A 9,042-nucleotide genomic window follows, 5' to 3' on the forward strand; every position below is an offset into this window, starting at 1 on the left:
CAGCTTGTACATAATAATTAAGAGCAAGTGAAAGCCTACAAAAATCTAATAGGGTGTAAACAAGAGAGGAGAAACTTTAGACTGCGTACGCGACTCAGTACTTGTTAGTCATTAATTTGCAGGCTGGCACAAAGCTTAACGGGCCTCGCTCCACGATTGACTCGCCCCAAGTGTTTTGCTGCCGAACAAAAGATCTTTTCAGCGATACCGGAGAACGTGCTTTGCTTAATATAATGAGGCCTTTATTTTATTAAGGTAAAAGAGGGTGGGTAATGCAATGATTCTTTGACTTTAAGTTGTCCAGACCAACTTAAAAATACTTGGCTTTTTGCACAGAAATAACAGCGGTGCGCTTACTTATTCTACTTTTTAGGCATACAACTTTTCTCTTGAAGAAAAATAGTGAAGAAAAGAGATTCAGTATTTGTATCAAGGTTTTCATTTAGACCGTGATGTAATTAATTTGGGTGTCAGTGTAAGACTTTAATCTGGACAATTAATCAGACTCGGACGCTAGACTTAGAAAAAGTCCGCACTAACTGGATGAGACTGTACTGAAAAGATATCATAGAAAGTGTTTGGGATAGACACTTTAAAGATCTTTTATTTTATTTCACCACGACTTAAGGTGCTTGAAGTTTGTAAGTTAATCGTCTTGACTGGCTTAAAAGAATGATCCTATCTTCAGCGAGGGCGATAATTTATTAGAGGTAATTGTTGCCTGCAGTAATGGTCTCTATTTCGCTAGCTGTGTTTAAAGTAAAGGATACATCCTTTCGCTGGATGAGCATGTATCTAGACGTGCAAGTTCCGTTTAACTTCATTTCTATTAAAGGTGGATGGGATACAAATCGATATCCTTGCGGAAGCGACCAGGTGCATGTTATCCACCCACAATACCGTCCGCTTTCTCACGCTTGCACAAATACAAACACTACTGCACTACTGTAACGCGTGTTACATGCCAAAATATCGGATATTCCGATTGTAACACAAATTCTGTGCTACGATTATGCGTCAGATTTGAACAATTTTGGTATAAAATCCTCGGTGAATGTTTCTGATATCTAATTTAAGCGGCGTTCGCAACAAGCGAGTTATGGACACTCCACGTGTCCTATCAGTTCTGTGCCTACTGAACTTGCTAATTACTAGAAATTGAGGTGGTTCTCTATTTGACACTTACCTACATTTGCTAATTTCATGTAAGGTTAATTGAGATGACTTATGTGAGTATGTTTGATGAGAGTCACTTCTTAAAATTCGTTTTGTCTGTCGGAGAAGTTCCCAAGTGATAAAATTTATCATTCAATACTTGCATCGCTGCTGCGTACTATACAAACAATGAACACTTATGAATCTGAGCATTTAATTTTAATGTTCTTTCACCAACCCGACATCGATGTTAAATAATGAGTGTTAAGCTTTTTATCAATCGACGCAGGTTGAAAAGCTCCATTATGAAATATCATTGCAATGGGTACGGTTGTTATGATTATTGTGCGTGGCTGTGAAAGAAAACATTTTCTGTGAATTTTCTATAAAAACAGGATTAACTTCCAAGTTCCATTTTATGAACCATAATTATTTAAGATTCTTGAAGCGCACAAACTAAGTGAATACCATTTTCAAATAACTGTTTTAGAAGGCCAAAGACATTGGGGCTACAGGCAAAATTTAGATCGCCAGAAATTGCAAGTTTTTCATAAAACTGATCGTGAAAATGTGACGCAGTATAAATTTTCCCTTATTTGTCTGCGGGCGAGCTTGTCCCTCTTCCCCGAACCAATCGAACTGTGGCTATGCACTCGGTTTATGCTGCGCCGTCTATTTGCAATGTTTCCACAGGGAATTATTTTCCTAGTATTCCGCTCGGATGTCTCCTACATAGGACCGTTATACATTATACAATACTTTCACCTTTTGGACAGTTAATAAATATACATAGGAAGAGGGAAAGGACTTGGTAACACTTAATTTTCTGCTATGTCCATCTTGGGAGTCGTTTAAGTATCTAACTTAGGAAACGTTTTTTATGTTAAAAGAGTTTTTAAGTGTAAGAAGACTAATTTCACGTGGAGATTTACATTTAATTTTAAATTAAATAACCTGACGGAAATGATACTTATCTAACAAGAAGCTTGTCGAGGATTTGGTTTTCCGGTATATGATCTTGATGGACTTCACTATGGAGTCCAATTCGATTTGTTGAGTAAAATGGGGGTCTCCATTTTCAAGTTAGTATGAAGCCAATCAACTCTGCTCACACAAGCATTCTAAACTCTACCCTCTTGTCCTTACGAACGAAGCAGCGGAACATACCTACCAATTTATTGAAGAAATAACAAAAGGAGTGGCCTTTGTCCAACGGTTGCATACGTTTGAGCTATAAATGCATGCGCATGTAAGGTCTGGTTACATCAAGACTCGAGCGATTCAGACGTCCCACCCGGGGGAAATGCACGTGTGCTACAAAGACAATGAGATCCAACTCGGGCTCAATTTGTAATACCTTCGTGCATTTATTATTTCTCTTGTTTACCATCTTTTGTGTACGTGATTTTGTTTTGCTAATACTGTATACTGAACTCGGCAAAGTTCCGTATATATTTGAGCGGTAATTCACATCGTGTGGATGTTGCAAAGTATTTTATTGTTGTGTCGTGTTCTATATTTTTATTTTGGTCATGTTTGCCAGTGTGTGTAGTTAGCTCGTTTTCACTTACATTGCAGCCAATATCCAATTCGAGCAGATTTTCAAATTGGGAGTTCTCGTAAATATGGATTTGGATCCCAAGAACTATAATATCTAACCAACATATACCTGTCTATGTATTTTATAATACGGGTCAGGCTTTCTGCACCAGGCTATTCAAAACCACTGTCATATATTTCTGTTATAACCTGGCCGACAGTTTAATTATCACCCATCCATTGGCTAACCGCAGAAAACGCAGCTTAACCACACGGGTTGATTGTTCCCCGGAGTAATATTAGTATTATAGTGTATTATTTCAAAAATAATTCGTGTTTGAAGTACCTAGAATTAATAATATTACATAAGTACACAGTAGTAAAGTCAGCTTTAATCCACTCTTAGTACCCATTAATATTAAAGACTTCGGTAGTTAAAATAACTTCCGAAACTTGTTCGTTATTATTAATCGTAATAGCGTCTTAGAATACATTAACGGGTAATTAACAATTGTGCCTTAGGTTAATGTCACTGCAATTAATAGGATTATTAGGAAAGCTATTAATTTTGTTACTCATAACAGTAGAATGTTAACGCAACCTACATCTACATAGCACTTCTTATGTATTTTTGATAAATACGTGGGAATGATGTCATCTTGGAATATTTTTATATTAAATTCAGATAAATAAATAATTCTGATACATACCTATAGTGTAAAATTACTCTAGGGTGATCCCTCTCCGGGAGCCTGTAAAATCAGTGAGGGAGGAACACCGAGCATTACAGTTCGCATCCTGTACTTATCGATACAATGCAAATTAAGAATAAAATTTAATCTGAAATGTTACTACAATCTACTAATACAGGTACACCCTGTGAGGAAGCGCCTTTAAGTAAGTTTGGCGTAATTAGTGACAACGTTGACAGAAACAATTCAGCCGGAAAAATCGATATTGATATTTCAGTATGCTGGTCTTATGTATTTAACAGATACAGTAAAGGTAAGGTAGGTGAACTGTGGCGCTTATTCTTCATTTGAGGATACCTACTAACTAAAGAATTTTCGTGGAGATCTAAGGGGGAGGCCTATGTTCAGCAGTGGACGTCCTATGGCTGAGATGATGATGATGATGATGATGATGAAAGAATTTTCGTAGGAAAGTTTGTAGGTGGCAAAAAGAAACAAATTCCTTTAGTTAAGTAAAATTGAGAAGTTATATTCCTATGTATCTCTACTTTAATATTAGAGTACATTTATATTGTACAAATTGTATGGCATAGCGTGCATAATAAATAAAATGCGTCGCCTAACACATTCTCATATTTTATTGTGCGCTCGCAAATTATAAACGTTTTGTCGCTCGAATAGAATAGTTTAACATTTGAGAAAAATATTTTAAGGTTTATCTTTTAAATGTTTATTATGTATATTATGTACAGCTTACTTAATTTTAACAAAATATAAGAATATTGTAACACCACCAATTCACAAAAAATCATATACCTACCTAATTCTCACGAAAGTAATATTAAGATCCTGAAAAAAAAACGTTTATAACTATATAGGACAGCTATTTTTATGTCCCTACACTCCTTACACCACTTACCCTACTTACGCAGGCGCAGGTAATAAATATAAGAAAAGTGTGACATTCCATACTTTGTTACCTTTTCATTTTTCAAATTGCCCAACGTGTTCAAGATCATGGTATAGGAGCACCGTGCTGCTCCCCTCATCGCTGCCACTGTGGTGAGGCTGTCACCAGCCTCGGACACCACGGCCTGTCATGCAGCCGCAGTGCGGGCCGTATTGCGCGGCATGCAAACATAAATGACATTATCCGTCGAGCTCTTGTTGCCGTCGGGGTACCAGCTGTATTAGAACCAAACGGCCTGGCACGCGACGACGGTAAGAGACCAGACGGCATGTCGTTATTCCCTTGGAAGATGGGTAGGCCTTTAGTATGGGACGCAACCTGTGTCGATACTCTTGCGCCATCACACCTTCCAAGTTCTGCGTGCTGTGCTGCTGCTGCCGCTGCGGCTGCGGAGAACCTCAAGCGGCGGAAATATAGTGGCCTTGTCGGAAACTATATTTTCGAACCGTTTGGGGTTGAAACCCTCGGGTCGTGGGGTCCGAATGCCCACATTCTATTTAAAGATCTTTCTAGGCGGCTGGTTGACGCTTCTCGTGACCAGAAGGCTGGCTATTACCTCGGACAAAGAATCAGCATGGCGATCCAACGAGGTAATGCTGCCAGCCTCTTGGGCACGCTCCCGGTTGACAGCGATGGGGACGAATTTTTTGACGCTTTTTAGTTGTTTGTTTTACTAGGATAGTTTTTGATTTTTATTGTAAATATGTATTGTAAATTGTATGTAAATAAGATCATGGTATTATATAATATTTCACGATCGTATATCTTACAAAGTTTTATGTAGGAGATTGGTAGGATTTATCTAAGACGGGGACACGGGAAGTTCGGGAATGGTGGCACCCGATTATCATAACCCGCTTCACTGCCAAATCCCTTCCGAAAACAGATCCCGGTGTATGGCGGGAATAATAAAACTCTAAATTGATTAATGTGAATCTTTTTTAGAGGTGCTGTTTTATTTATAGGTATTCCAAAACCTTTTTTTTTCAGGTATTACCTATACAACAGAAAACCAGAAGCACCTATATCTATCATTTACTTCGTTCAAGGAGGTTTCTCTGGCAATATGCTTAACAAAGCGAAGTTGCCCTGATTGAATACGTAACTTTAGGTGCTGAAGCGAACCCGTGCAAGCAGCGTGGCGCACTTCCCAATGAGTTTTGTTTAATACATCTCCTCACAAGGCGGAGCGCCTCTCCTCAATTATTTACGCACACACTCGCTTTCTGGCCCCCGTTCTTTTCATGTGGGACAAAAGCGGATTCAGGTCGTGGCAACAACGGAAAGATTGCAAAGGACATACCTATGTAGAGTATAAGCAAGGATGTGAGGTGAGCTTTAAGCTTTTAATATTAGGGGTTAAAGCATGAAATTGCCGTTTTATTCTAGTAGGTTTTTGAATTGCCATAGAGTCTTCATGGTTTGAGGTTTTCGGATGGAACTTTTTTCACGTGGTTTCTGTGATGTTCTTCTTTTAAAAAATGTGAAACATTTGATTATCGATGTTCAATTGTTTTTGTTATTCAACTTAAACAAGAAAGATGGATACTGCGAAAATTTGAGTAATTTTTGAATATGAGTTCCGACGCGGGATTGAACGGCAGAAACAGCCCGCAATATCAATGCTGCATTTGAAGAGGTGTCTGCTAAAGAACGCGCCGTGCGATTTTGGATTAAACGCTTTCGTGGTGGAAACTTCGACTTGAAGAACGAGCCATGAGAAAGACCGCCTGACAGGTGATTAACGAGAAATTAAGAGAGACGGTGAACGCCGATCCTAGTCAAACTACCCAGATACCCAGCCGAACACCGAATAATGTTGAAAAAATTAGCAGTAAAACAGCCACGACTCATGAATCGACCTTCACCGCTATTGCTCCATGACAACGCGAGGCCTCATACAGCAAAATAAACCGTTTTAACTCTTCAGGAACTGCAGTTGGAAACTATTCGTCTTCCTCCATATTCGCCAGACCTTGCTCTAACGGACGACCATTTTTTTTTGTGATTTGGACAATTATCTACGTCACAAGAAGTTTCTTCCCAGGAGGCAGAACAAAATTCTTTCACACAGTTTGTGCAGTCTAGATCCTCAGAGTTCTATCGTAAAGGCATAAATGACCTTCTTATTAGATGACCGCAATGTATAGATAATAATGGCAACTATTTTGATTAAATAAGTTTGTTAAAAATTTTAAAAAAATACAATTTAGGTTTTCAGTACAAATCGGCAATTTCATACTTTAACCCCTATTATTAAGCGCCCAGAACGCGGCCGGGCCAACTTTATTACGCGATACCGTCACATGCAAACGACTAAATACGCGTATAACATTATTATGACACGGGGACTACGCTGTGCTAGCAATATTCTATTTTACTAGTCGTTTTTGTTCCAAGCCCAAGGAAGCGTTACGGAAACAAAAGAATCGTGCGTAGGTAAACTAACCGAAAGGTAAATTGCGTTAAACTCGAGAGCATGGTGTATTTGAAGAAAACCTATTATTAGCCTTTATTTGAAAGAAGAAAGTATTTGAAATTTCACCAAGATCATTTGAATCCTAATTTGGAAAATAAAAATAAGTAGTTGTTATTGTTCCTTCATAAAATCGTATCTTCTATGAGCTACTGACAATTTTATTACACATATCACAATGTCTGTGACAAAGTAAGTAGAGTAAGCTTTCCAATAATCAAAAACATCAATAGGAGGTCTAAGTAAACGTTTTTAAATAGAGTTACATTGTGACATTACAAAGACGAAAGATAACAATGGCTCACAGTTTTTGCAGGTGTGGCAGCTGTACGAAGCCAAAATCCATAACATTTCCAAAGCCAAAGATTTTCACAACAAAAGTAACAATTGATTGACATGATTTGATGGACTGCTCAAGACTTTACAAGGAACTCATTTTACCGTCAATGCGAGATCCAATAAACGGGTTTCTTTTATCACCGTACTCCCATGTAAAACTGTTTATGTTGATAAAAAAACTCGTTCTACGTTGTAGTCCCCCTGTTTGATATAGCACTGCGGAATAACCCCAGAGTCCTTTTCAAATTCGCCCTTATTCTGGGCGCTCGATTGAACGTAGGTTTTTTATAGCGCGGATACAGTAATCTAGTTCAGGTGTGCTCTCGAAAACTCCTCTCGGATCTGAGGTCGCATACGTTTCCCGATTTTATTGCATATTGAGACGTACTATTCCTCAGAAATGTCCCCATAGCCCCGTATTATATAGAGGTCGTTCGCCGTTAAACTATTTGATACGAAATTTTGGGACACCTCATCCATTATCGTGGAGAATAACATCGAAATGTTTTAGAAGACAGATTTGTCGAAACAGAAATTTAAAAAAAGCAAAGATACATTTAAAAGAATTTAATGATGATCCACTAGTATCAAAGCCCCAGTCAAGCTATAAAGGTACCAATGATTTTAACAACTCTATAGTTTAACAGTGTCCGCAACATACCTATCTAAAATAACATTTATACGGAAATACAAATTCAATTTTCTTGCTGAAAGCACTTGGAATTATAATAATAAAATTTATTCCAATTTCAGTTTCATTTCTCATGGCACAATTAAAACATAAATCTGCAGCGACAAAGCCAAAGTGCAGCTAAATGTTTTCATTAGTTTCTCTCGTACTTTTGAATCTACTTTACAGATGGTCGGTCCCGGTCCCCTAACGAAGGAGTTCGTACTGGGAAAGCACAGCGAAGGCGCAAGGTGTATCTAAAATTTGCTTTTTATTCAACCAGCTGGCAACGATTCGAATAAAATTGCACGATTTCGGCGCTGCATTTTAAGCAAAAACTATTCTTATTCTCCGCTTACAACGTGCTCTACTGATAAATCACCTGTAGGTAGGTAGTGGTATTCTAATGTTTTGTTTTTTTTTTATCAAAGAAGGACAATTCTGTTTTATGCATAATTATTGTTCCCATGCTGTAGTATTTAAAGCGCCCGCGACTTTTTTCTTTGTTGCTTAACTAGGCATTTTAAATTTTAATTTCCCATCGATAAACAGATCAAGTTCAAAACCTACATACATAATTAATGTCCTATTGTATTTAAAGTCATCGAGGTCTATTTTTTTTAACTATTTTACAGCTATTTTTAAATTCTAACATAAGAATTTCGACCTTAAATTACCATAATAAATAAATGTCTGCAGTAGGTGTTCAGTATTGAAATCGAATTCGTCGTCATCTCGAGATCGTTATTGTAAAAGCATTATCTGGGATCGAGAGTTCGGGACCGGAATATAAATGTTGGGGATCGCGACGGACGTTTAGAGCAATATGTCAGTTGGGATCGGTCGAGGTGTCTGTCATTCGGTCCTTCGCTGCAACTACTTTCCAGAGTACGTCTGCAGGATGATTGACAGTCCTCCTGATACCCACGTCATAGCGATCCCTTGCCGTAAAGTGTGACGAATGCCCTGCTACTTGAATTAGATACTGATAGTGTCATTACTTGCAAACCCAGAGCCGTTAACGGGGACAGATTTGTATCAACACAAAAAAGGATTCACCCAGGATTGATACAATCGAGACGTTCCACGATATTTCTCTCATTTAACTTTTTCATTTAAAGTGGATATAATGCATGCAAAAATAATAATATTTAGCTACATTGGTGCTCATTGTCATTGGATTAAAAAATAAAAGTGTTAA

This window comes from Helicoverpa armigera, chromosome 12 (genome assembly GCF_030705265.1).
Source record: "Helicoverpa armigera isolate CAAS_96S chromosome 12, ASM3070526v1, whole genome shotgun sequence".
Classification (NCBI taxonomy): domain Eukaryota; kingdom Metazoa; phylum Arthropoda; class Insecta; order Lepidoptera; family Noctuidae; genus Helicoverpa; species Helicoverpa armigera.